Raw genomic sequence first — 11674 nt, 5'->3', positions numbered from 1 at the left:
GGAAGTTGGGATACGAAGGGAGAAAGGTGTTGTTGCCATGTTCTCCTGCCCCTCTTTGGGAAGTTGAGTAAATAGGCACCAGTTCAGCTCTGAGGAGGTGTCTCTCCTCCATCACTCTGGCTCAGGCAGATTATCTTCCAGGCCAATACAAATGCATGGCCCACTGGATTGGAGCTTTCAGGTTGCACTAGTCTGCAGTAATGGGCCCAAAGGCTGTACCAGGCTGTAGTGCTTTGGCTCATTGCTGTAGGATGCTGAGTGCTAAGGGTTTGGTCCTGCATTTGGGGTAGAACACGCTTTGGTCCTTTCTCCACTTGCACGTATGCCGTGTTCAGTTCTACTGCACCTGTTGCTTATCACTGTTGTCAGCCAGAGGGGCATTTTCTGTGGCAGCGAAGGTTACTGACTCCAGTCTGAGTCCTTTGTATGCAGGGAGTAGAGGAAAGAGTCAGACTCCTCATTTTAGGGGCAAGATGTTGATCTCAAGTTGTTCCTCTCTTTCTCCTATCCTCCATCAATTATACTTACTCTAGTCTCTCTCTTTTCCATTTTCCCTGCAGTCTCTGAGCTTCCCAGTCTTTCCAAACCCCACCACCTCTCCCCATTACATTAGATCCCGATGTACTGTCTCATTTCAATAACAATAGCTTTTTGAGTATCTCTGTTTCCTCACTCATCTGTACTTTTTAATTAGCATCTTCTTTGCATATTCTAACTTGTCTGGTTTCTCCAGTACCAGACAATGTGTGTGTGGGACATGGGAGAAGCCCCCGGCATTGCATTGTAAAACATGACACTGATTGATTGTTTTTACAATGTTTTGATAGGGGATTGGTTAACCATTGCAGCAAAAATGGCATGTCCACCTTAGCCTGAATCCAGGTGCCTCCACTCTCTGGCATCGGCAGCTCCTTAGCACTGCCAAAGCTGTTCATTCTCTCTTCCCAACAAACCTTAACAAAGAGAAATCAGAAAGTGATAATTACAGAGTAACTGTAATTATTAGAGACAGTCAAGTCACAGCGCAGTCAGTGTGGGAGGGGAGCAGAAGTGTGGGGTCCTTCCTAGGATAGCTCTGCTGAAGCACTCACAGGACGTAACTTATTCTCTGTATAACCACCTCTTAGTTCAGCAGGGTTGTCTCTCTAGTGGTTAGAGCAGAGTCAGGATGCCTGGGTTCTATTCCCAGCCATGTGGGAGAGTAGTCTAATGGCCAGAGTAGGAGCAGGGATTGGGAGTCAGGATTCCTGAGCTGTGCTCTTTGGGACGGTCATTTACTATATGTTTATCCAATACTTAGCACAATGGGGCCTCTCCCTGTTTGAGGCATTACTGCATTATATGATGATTAATTATACTATTCCCAGCTGTGGGAGAGGAGTATTTTCCAGTGGTTAGAGCAGGGGCAACACTGGGAGTCAGAACTATTCCACCGCTTTCCTAGACAAGTCACTTCACCTCTCCATCTCAGTATCCTCATCTCTGGTGAGGGTCTAATACCTAACCTACAGCGATGCTGAGTGAGGCTTAATCCGTGAATGTTTGTAAAGTGCTTTGAGAAGGGCAACTCATTCATAATATTCTTGTTACTCTATGGCAAAAGTTGGGTGAACTTGCCACGTGTCTGATGACTGGGGACTCGGCCCTTTGACAGGGGGTTAGCCGGTGGGAGCAGACAAGCAGAGGTGGGTAGTGGCTGCAGAAATGTTGTTTATTATCTGCATAGAAACAGAGAGACTTTGCCTTTGTATGTGCATGTTGGGGGAGGGCAGCTGCAAAGGTTTCTTCGCCCTCCTGGTTCTTCAGAAGCCCCCTGCTCCTCAGGGCTGGTTCTTCCCTTCACTGACTGTACAATGGATCATTCCCCCTCCCCAGCTCTGACTGTGACCTTCGTCAGAGCCACCCATGGCCGATGTTTTCCTGGTGCCTGTGGCCCAACTGCCCAGGGCCTGGCAATGACTGAACTGTGCCTGTGGCCTCCAGGGTATTGTACTGGCTCCTCTGTGCTACAGCAACATCCAGGGATCAGGCTAGGAAATGGACGGCAACTTCTAAACCACATGTGTGCTTCTGTGTTTAACTAGGATTTTCTTAGTCTGGCAAAAAAAAATATATCTCACTCTTTTCAGTGCAGTGCGGTTTTCTTGTGGGTTTCCTGCACAGGAGGGTGGGACTGCAGGCTGCATCGGAGCAGAGGTGTTGTGGGACCGAGGCAGCATTTGTTTGCTCCCATCCTGCTGAGGGCACCTCAGTATTCACTCGGGGATCCAACAGCAATCCAAGAGGGTGAGTCAGCCAATGAGTCCAGGCCCTGCTTCTGAGCTGCACTTTCCACGATGGTCAGCTTATTCGGGGTGGGGCCAAAGGTGGCTGTAGCCCCTGGTGTACCCTCAAGCAGCCCCAGGGGCTCCTAACTTAAGACTGAGGCCCACAACTCCCTGTTGGGCCATTTGGCAGCCTGGATTAGCCAGAGCGCAGAGCACTGGAGCTGCTACCCTTGTCGGAGAACTCTACAGGAGGGATGGTAGAGTGGTCCTGCTAGGCCTTGCATGGTGGAAGCCTGCCCCATGGGTATTTCCCGGGGAGGTGCTCGCCAGCCCTGGAATGCCCTCAGGATACCGGGACCAGAAAGAGTCAGCAATGCTAATAAAAGAGTTTATGCTAACACGTTTCGGAAGGGATCTAAAAGCTCAGGGTTTAAGCCAGTCTCTAACTCTTCATGAGGCTTTCAAGGAGGGCAGAGATCCCGCAGCTGCCTGCTGCTGGATTGCTTGCTCCTTCCTCTGAAGCAGTTGGTGCTGGCCATGGGTAAAGAGAAAATATTGGGCTAGATGCACCTCAGTTCTGATTCAGTCGGGAAATGATGCATGCAAAGTTTTGGCATTTACCGGCCTCCAGTGAGCCATAATTCCCAGGAATGGTCCACCACTGCCAACTGGCTTTGTCTTCTGTGTTGCCTCTCCTTAATGCTGCGAGGCTCTAGGCTGAGGGCAGGAAGACATCTGGGTTGAATCTATTCCTAAATGGCAATCGCCAAGCTTGGTGTCCATAGGCCCACTCTTGCCATGATTTTCCATCATCCTCTCGCCCACCCCTATAGCCCTACAGGTCCTTCTCGTTTGTGGTCATTATGTGGTGCTCCTTGGAGCAGTCCAGCCACATTCTACCTTATATTCATTTCTTTCTGCCTCTCTAACTCCCCCGTGTGGTTTCAGTGGGATACATATTCTCCATCGCTTCCCGTGCTAAATTCTTGCAGTGCTTTGTTATGCACCATTACACAGTGGCTGCATTTCAGGGGCAAGTGAAGAGACTCCTATTTGTGAGGTGCTTTGGGATCTTGAGACAGAAGCACTGTCCACCAGCAGGGAAATTGTTCTCTCTGCTCACCTCGACACTTAACTGCAATACTTTTTGTGCTGGGAGCAGGGAAGGAGGCTGTGACCTGATTAATAGACTGCAAGACTGGAGCAAAGGATTAGGAGTCGAGATTTCTGTGTTCTGTTCCTAGATCTGTCAGTGACTTCCGGTGTGACTTTGCAAATCGCTTGGCGGCTCAGTGCCTCAGTTTCCCCATTTACAAAACCGGGCTCGCAATGCAGATTTACCCAGGTAACACAGTTCCCAAATATTGCAACATGTCAACCTCTCTTTGCTATGATAACCATCTATGGCTATAACTGTAGAGCAAGGTGGGAAAGTGTGCAGAGAAGCTGAGGGGTGTGATGAAGAAGAATGGGAGGAAATGAAGCAAAGGCAAATTGGAGCTGAATACTGGGGAAATGTCCTGGCACTGCAATCTCTGAGACTGGAACAGGCTCCTGGGCCACAGGGCGGAAGCCCCAGCTGTTGGGAGATTTAAAACTTGACTGGACAGAGGCCCTGGAAGTACAGTAGGGGATTAAAGTGCATTGGTCCCTCTGAGGTGGACAAGAGGGGACCTAACAGGACTAACCATCCCTCAATTCTCTCACCCTGAGGCCAGCTGAGGCAATAGTTCTATCCCCAATGGGTGTGTGCATGTGGCGGGGTGTGTGTGCTCCCCTTGACCCCAGTGTAAGAAGGGATTAAATGCAGAGGGGCCTAAGCAATTTGGATACCTACATCCAATTTGGTGGAAGTTGGGTGCCCGTCTCACACCTTACTCCATGATCCCGAATGCTTTGTGTTGCTGGGAGTGCTGAGCACTGACTGTGTCCTTTGCTGCACACCTACCCGGGGCCCGAGATTATCCCACTAAGCCCCTGACAGGTGGATGTGTGAAAAGAGCCCCTTGAATGTGAAGGGTTCTCCGGGTTCCCTGTAGATAGACACCGTTCAAGTGACTGAAGCTGTTTGCTGAGATTCAGCTTTGCCAGGTGGCTGGGTGGGAAGAAGCTTTAAAACCTCGATTTAAATGGAAATTGGGAGCCTCTCTCAAGGGGGCGGGGGGACCCAGTGGCCACCAGAGCAGCCCAAGTGATCCGGGGAGAGGAGAGGCTTGAAGGGAAGCTGCGGCAGCACTGTGGCAAGTCATCATCTCCTGCCTCTGTGTGGCAAATGACCCGCACTCAGCTGGGAAAGCTCCTCTGGAGGAGCGAGGAGGTGAGATGTGAGCGAGGCTGGTTCAGTGGCCAGTGGGGGTCTGGAGAGATGGGGGATTGCAAGGGCTCACAGTTAGCCCAGAGCACCCCCTCTTTCCCACAGCCGGAGGGCCTGTCTCCATATTTCTCACCCCTGGGGCTTTCCCTCCATCCTAGGAATGCACTTGCTCTATATTTCACACCCCTCCCCCAGCGCTGTCCCAAAGGTCCCCTTTTCCCACTCTGAAGAGGGCTTTCTCTACTTCCCTCTGTATTAACTATAGGCACATTGACCATCTCCGCCTACATGCCCCTCCACCTGCTCCTGCCAGAGGTCTCTGGTGCATCTGCCTACTTTCTCAGGTCCCCAGAGCCCTGCTGGGTTTTTGCTTGAGGCTCACACGGGGGTGATGAATAGCAAGTGCCAGGGTGACATTTAGCCTGATGGCTCTGTTACCGGGAGACGCAAGAGAGTGCCCAAATCTGTGGATGCTCAGGAGGAGCTGCCCTGGAGTCTATTAGAGACACAAAGACTCATGGCTCATCTCTGTTCCCTGAGGTAAATTCCAGAGGCCACACAAGGAAGACTCTCCTGACTCCCAGGCTGAGGGGGAGATGGGGCCACAGCATGAGGGAACCTGCCCTGACTCTCCACAAGGAAAGGGGGATGGGGGCCATTTGAGCAGAAACAACATCTGCCTTTCTGAGGTAAGGACTCGGGTGGGCAGGCGTTCTGCAGCCAATGAAACAGTGGGTTCTGTAGCTTCAGTGCTCGTCTGACACAGCCTCCTTAAATCAGGGTGGCACCCTAGATGGTTGTGTAAGATGCTGGCAAAGCGTGCCCCTCTCTGGTGGCTGGTCCTCATAGCAGATAAGTGCCTACTATTGCTGCTAGCTTCTTTTGCTTGAGTGGTAGAGAGCTGAGCTTCTGGTGCAAAGGAGTCCAGATTCAATCCCTATGGATAATCCATGGAGGAGTGTTGCAAGAGCCCTGGGCTGATATTTAGTACAAAGGGGTATGCTGCTATTACATGACCAAATCTGGCTCAGAAATTGTCCTCTCGAGTTGGCAGGCTGCCTATAAAGGAAAGCCGTCACTTTCTGGCCTGCATCAGGATGGGATTGATTGACCATGCATTGCTGTGTGTAATCACTGATTACATTACAGGATATTGCCTGGGTGCTGAGGGGAAGGTGGTTAGGGGGAAATCTACCCTGGCCAGAGGTGGCTGCTGCTGCAGATTCAGCCTCCCTTTGGATCTAGCTAACTGGCACAGAAGCTCACCTCCACTCTTTCCCACCAGGGCTGCAAGGTTGGGAGTCATGGGCACAGATGTGCCATAGTTGTGATGAATGGGACTAGCCTGGGAAAAGAGTCAGACCCATCAGCCTACGGACAGGGAGGGGCTGGGGGAAGAGGTGGCTGGCTTGTTTCTTTTCTGATGCTGACGGGCATGAGACGTGGGGGGGACTCTAGGACTAGTCAGAAAGCAGCCAATCTCCATCATGTCTCCTCTTGAGTTTCTTTCCAAATTGGAGTCATTAGATGCTGCCCTCATCAGACAGGAGCAGGTGCAGGGGTCATAGGCAGAGATCCATCTCCAAGGGAAAGCAGAGCTTCTGGGCGAAGGATGGAAGAGGCTGAGGGGCTCTGGCCACTTGAAGGAGCCTGGCAGAGGCTCTTGTGAAATCACAGGCCTGGCTTTCTCAATCTGTATGGTAATTCAGAGCAATCAGAATCAGCAGATGGGGAGAGGCAGGAGAGATTAACCCTTCCTGGAGCAAGTAGGCCAAGATAGAGACCACCTCTCCTAGCTGGGATGGGGGAGAGAGAGAGGTGCTAGGGGAGGGAATCAAGGTATCAGCGTTGTACCGGGTTCCCTGGATGGGGTAGGGGGTGGATGTGCAGACAAGCAGGTGAGGTGTAAGTCCTGCACAGGCAGGTCTGACTGGACCTTTGGTTTCCTCCAGAATGCCCCTTTGGATAGGGCAATGATGTAATTGTGAAACACGCATGGGAGTGGGGGGGACAGAACCCCTCACAAAGGTTGGAAAGCTGTACTCCAAAGTAAACAGCATCCCAGACTCAGCATAGATTTGGCAAACGCTAGCAGCACAAAGAAATCAAGAGGAAGGGGGTGACAAATGCACTTCTGGCTGGGGAGTTATTGAAGGCTCAAAGCCAGGGAATGGGAGGAGAGGGAGGCAGTTCATCTTTCTCCCTACTTCTCAAATAAAGTGCTGGATTCTGAAGTGAATGCAGAGTCTGCCAGGGTCCAGGGATAAATAGATCTCCGTAAAGGCTGCAGTGTGAAAGAGGGTTCCACATGCCAAACGCAAAGCTGGGGGTGGCCTTCAAATACAGCCCAAAGCATGGGCATGTCAGGATCTCTATACACTCTACTCAGAGCCCTAGCAGATTAGCCAAAAATGAAGATGACTTTGTAATAGCAGGGGCAGGGTCTTGCCTTGGGACAGGAATTGCACTGAGATGATGACTTTTCTGAGGCAGAGACTGTCTTTGTGTTGTCTCTCTACTGTCTGGTACAATAGAGCCCTAATCTCTGATTGGCTTCTACTGCAACAGAAATAATGAGTCATTAATTACATTTTAGGAACACTTCACTGGAGAACTGTGGGTTTATTTTCACCCTCATCCATTCTTGTGGTTAAAAGAGGCAGCATTTTAACCAGGGGCTGCAGGATGCCATCTAGTGTCCATCTCCATTCACAGTGGATTTTGCAAATTGCTGTGAGATCTTGTCCATTTAACATTATTACCCTGAACTGGAGACTGCCCTGTGGCTGGGGAATGAAGCTGAATGGGGCTGGGACTGACAGGTAAACAAACCTAGAGACGAGACTTCCCTGCATTTTTCAGCTAGTGTGTAATCCCTCTCTGTCTCTTGGAAGCATGTTTGCCATCCTGCCTTCCTTGTTCCCTCACTGCCCATTGCATGGCTCTAGCAATAACAAAGTTCCTTTTATATGGTATTTCATTTAAATCCCTCTCAATTCTTTGGGAACTCTGAGTGACCTTGGGCAAGTCACGAATGCTCAGGTTTTCGTGTGGCTGCTGATTGTTTTGGGTGCTCAACACTGGGACTCACTTTCAGAAGTATCAAGCACCTGTAGGTCTCTTGACTTCCGCTGGAGGTGCAGGGGCCCAGTCTCAAATCCTCAAAGGTCCTTAGGTGCCTAATTCCCTTTGAAATCAGAGGGAGTCAGATGCCTAAGTATCTTTGAGAATTTGGGCATCAGTCTGAAAATCAGGTCCAGGATTTTTCAAATTGGCATCCAAAACCTTGAGGCATTCAAAATCAGACTGCTTTTGACCACTTTGGCTCAAAAACAAACAAACAAACCACCTCCAGTGCCTCAGTTTCCCCGTCTATTAAAGGAGACTAATGATGACCCCATTCCTCTTTATAAAGCCACTTGAGAGCCTTCGATGAAAGAAGCCATGTAAGTGCAGAATACAGTATTATTATTTATTTGCTGTTTAGAAAAGAGAGTCAAATTACAGGTAAATTGTGCCACACGGATAAGATGTCCCTGCCTCAAAGCACTAAGGCCTGGATCCTCAAACCTATTTAGGATTGAAATCAGTGTGTTAGGTGCCAAAATACCTTTGAGAATCTAGGCCCTACAGCTTAATGCCCCAATCCTGCAAGCTGCTCTGTGCACCTGGGCCCCACTAACTTCAGTGAGGCTCCACCTGCATGGATCTCACTAGCAGGACTGAGCGAGTGCACACAGCACACATGGCCATTGCAGCTGATCTGTTTCATGAAGCAAAATAGGTGTGGAGAAGTCTGTTTGGCTCGTGAGGGGAAGAGAACTTTGCCAGACTTGAGCTACAAGGTTAGAATTGTTTCTATAACCCTTTGAGGATGGGGGATTATGTGCTGGAGCCTTTTAAAGGGAGACTGTCTACTTAAAAAAATATGTATTGCAAACAAAAACGTTTCTTTATGACATGAATAGTAGTTTAAATATCAAAATGGAAATAGAGCCATAGAAAATTTAGCATACCTGTCACTATTTCTGCTCTCTATTGGCTTTCCTCTCCTTTACTGGAACAAAACAAATCCAAGAAGTCAGTTTCATTTTTGTGCCTAGAGAGTTTCTCTTTTCAGTTCTGGGCACTGTGGTATTTGAGTTGCAAACTCTCTAGGGGGATATTTGTGTGTTTTAAAAACAATGGATTCCATTAGAATTTAAAACAGCTGCAGTGGTGGGAACAATTCTATTCATCTTATGTTTTGTAAACGCTTTACTCTGAACAAATCAAAATTCAGGGTTATGCTTTGCTGATCATGACCCTGAAAACAATGGTTTGGAGGTCTGCCTAGTGCAGAGGTGGGCAAACTATAGCCCACGGGACCATCCTGCCTGGCCCCTGAGCTCCCAGCTGGGGAGGCTAGCCTCCGGCTCCTCCCCTGCTGTTCTCCCCCCTTCCCTGCTGTTCTCCCCCTTCCCCTGTGCGTGGCCAGTGCTCTGGCCCGCTGCTCCTGCTGGGCAGTGTGGCGGCATGGCTAGCTCCAGCATGGTAAGGGAGCAGGGGTTCCTAGGGGGCAGTTGAATGAGGCAGAGGTTGGGGGGGCAGTCAGGGGATAGGGGGCAGTGGTTGGACAGGTGTGGGAATCCCAGGGGGCGGGGGTGTGAATAGGGGTTGGGGCAGTCAGGGGACTACGAGCAGGGGGATTGGCTAGGGGGGGGGGTCTCTGGGGGGTGGTTGGGGGCAGTCAGGGGACAAGGAGCAGTGGAGGTTGGATGAGTCAGGGGTTCTGAGGAGGGGCAATGAGGGGGTGGATGCAGGGCTGGCTCTAGCTATTTCACCACCCCAAGCACAGCGGCACGCCGTGGGGGGGCACTCTGCTGCTCTCCGGTCCTGCGGCTCCGGTGGAGCATCCGCAGGCACGCCTGCGGGAGGCCCACCAGAGCTGCCTGCCGCTCTCTCGGCAAGCGGTAGAGCGCCCGCCGCGGCATGCCGCCCCAAGCATGCACTTGGCGCGCTGTGGCCTGGAGCCGGCCCTGGGTGGATGTGGGGGGCAGGCTGTTTAGGGAGGCACAGACTTCCCTACCTGGCCCTCCATACAGTTTTGCAACCCCGCTATGGCCCTCGGGCCAAAAGTTTGCCCACTCCTGGCCTAGTGAGTTCCAAGGATTCAAGGCAGAGTGACTATAGTGGCCCTTTAAGAGAGACAGAGGAAATTCTGGAATGAGAGAAAATTCTGGAGCAGTTAATCAGAGAAAGGAGAAACAGCTCAGTGAGTTTCTCCAGTGATTGTGGAGTCAGTAAGTTGCCCTGCAGGAGGGGTTATGATTTGTTTAGAAGAAAAGAATAGAGAATAGAATTTGTCATAATTCAAGAGCTAGAGCTTCTAGCCTGACTGCAAGGACACAATTTTAGTCAGTGCTTAAAGTGGTCTGAAAAGAGTCGGGGGTCTATCATCATCTGGGAGCAGCAGCTTTGGTAAATAGTCCTTAAAGTGTGCCCCTCAGGAATCCAGATCCAGTTTGAATTTTTTTATTTGGGGGGTGGGGGGCTGGGTCTGCAGCCTCTTGTGATTCCCCACCTCACTTTAAGTAGTGTCTTGTACCTTTAGTTAAAGTCCTAACCTCTCCTAGATGACCAGTTTTTACTCTTGAGTAACTAAGTTTAACTGGTTAATGAGTTCAGTTCTTTGAAGTTGTGAAGTGCTGTATAATGTGATTAGTAAGCCTCCTTATGAGTCATGAATAAAATTATCCTGGGCAGTAGTGATGGATTGGGATTATCCAGATAGGATCATTTCCCACAGAGACAGGATGACGTGGCCTCCCCCCCGCCCCCCGAATATCCTCAAAGATATTTAGTCACTTTACAATTTGCTTCAAATAATTTAACTAATGATTTCAAAGCGAGTTAAGTGCCTAAATATTTCAGAGAATTGTGGCCTTAAAGTATCACAGTATGAAGTGCTCAGCGCAGAAGAAAACTAGAGAGGGAAGAGGAGAAAATACTGACCTGGGTCCAGCATCTGCTGAAGTAGCAGATGCTTTAAAAAAAGCCCTGAAGAGCCTTTAGCGTGGCACAATGATTGCATGTGATTAATCTCTGTGATTTATTTCTCATGCATTGTTGCTTTTTGGTTTTGTGCTTTGCCCCTACCTGCTGTGATAGATGAGGGAGGAGCCATCAAATAACATGTATTAATTATCAGTTTGTTTGTGATCATTATTATATAGAAGTAGAACTAGTGGGTTTCTACCTTGTTTTGTCCCTAGCTAGTGAAGTCTAATAGAGAATTACTGACACATACCGAATCTGATTCTTACACTGGTATAACTCCATTGCCTTCTATAATAACTCCTGGTTTACACTTGAGTAAAAGGAAGAGAATCAAGCCTAGTAAATGTAATACAGCTCTGCCAGTGTCTTGCCCAGCTTTCATCAGGAAGAGGCTTTAATGAATCTCTAAGTAGAAATACCGGCTGGATTAAAATGACTGCATAAGAAGCAGCTAACTCTACATCAAACATTGTTCCGGGGCAAGGCAGAAATGACCCAGCCCAGCTAGTCTTTAGTTGTGTGAGTAAGGATGAGACATGTGAGCAGAGGTCACTGGACCAAGCCTGTAATGACTTGAACTGACCAACCATATTTTGAGAAGTGGTGTTAAGATCTAAGCGTAGAGGAGACTGTAGTACTTGGAACTGGAGTAATGTACCAAAATATTGGAGTTGACAGCTGTGATATGGATCATCTGGGCCTATGATGGTAGGATAATCTTAAACCTTTACAAAGTGCTGGAACAAATTAAGGCCCAGTTGTGCATGTAAGTAATTTTAGGCAAGTGTGTCATCGTATTAAGTGCATTGAGATTATTCATGTGTCTGGAGTGTCCTTAAGTCTTTGCAGGATTGGAGACTTAAGCTATGTCAGTGATAGAACGGGTACACCAGCAGTGCTGCAGCTGTAGCATACATACTTCCTCCAGCCTAACTACAGCATTCAGGGTATGAGTGGCAGAGCTAGGTTGATCTAGTTTTTATGTGCAGCCCCACCCTAAGGGGTCCCTTTGTGGATTTGAGCCAAAGGATCAGTGCTTAATTTGTGCCCAGGC

General features: G+C 49.3%; 1 protein-coding gene across 1 annotated transcript in view; it reads left to right on the top strand.

The window, feature by feature from the left end:
* The window catches only part of LOC116836884 (D(1) dopamine receptor-like), a 58440-nt gene that overhangs the window by 3302 nt on the left and 43464 nt on the right, over window positions 1-11674 (top strand). The gene's annotated exons all lie outside the window — the stretch shown is intronic.

Source organism: Chelonoidis abingdonii, chromosome 2 (genome assembly GCF_003597395.2).
Source record: "Chelonoidis abingdonii isolate Lonesome George chromosome 2, CheloAbing_2.0, whole genome shotgun sequence".
Lineage (NCBI taxonomy): Eukaryota > Metazoa > Chordata > Testudines > Testudinidae > Chelonoidis > Chelonoidis abingdonii.
This window is presented reverse-complemented; position numbering and strand designations above follow the sequence as displayed.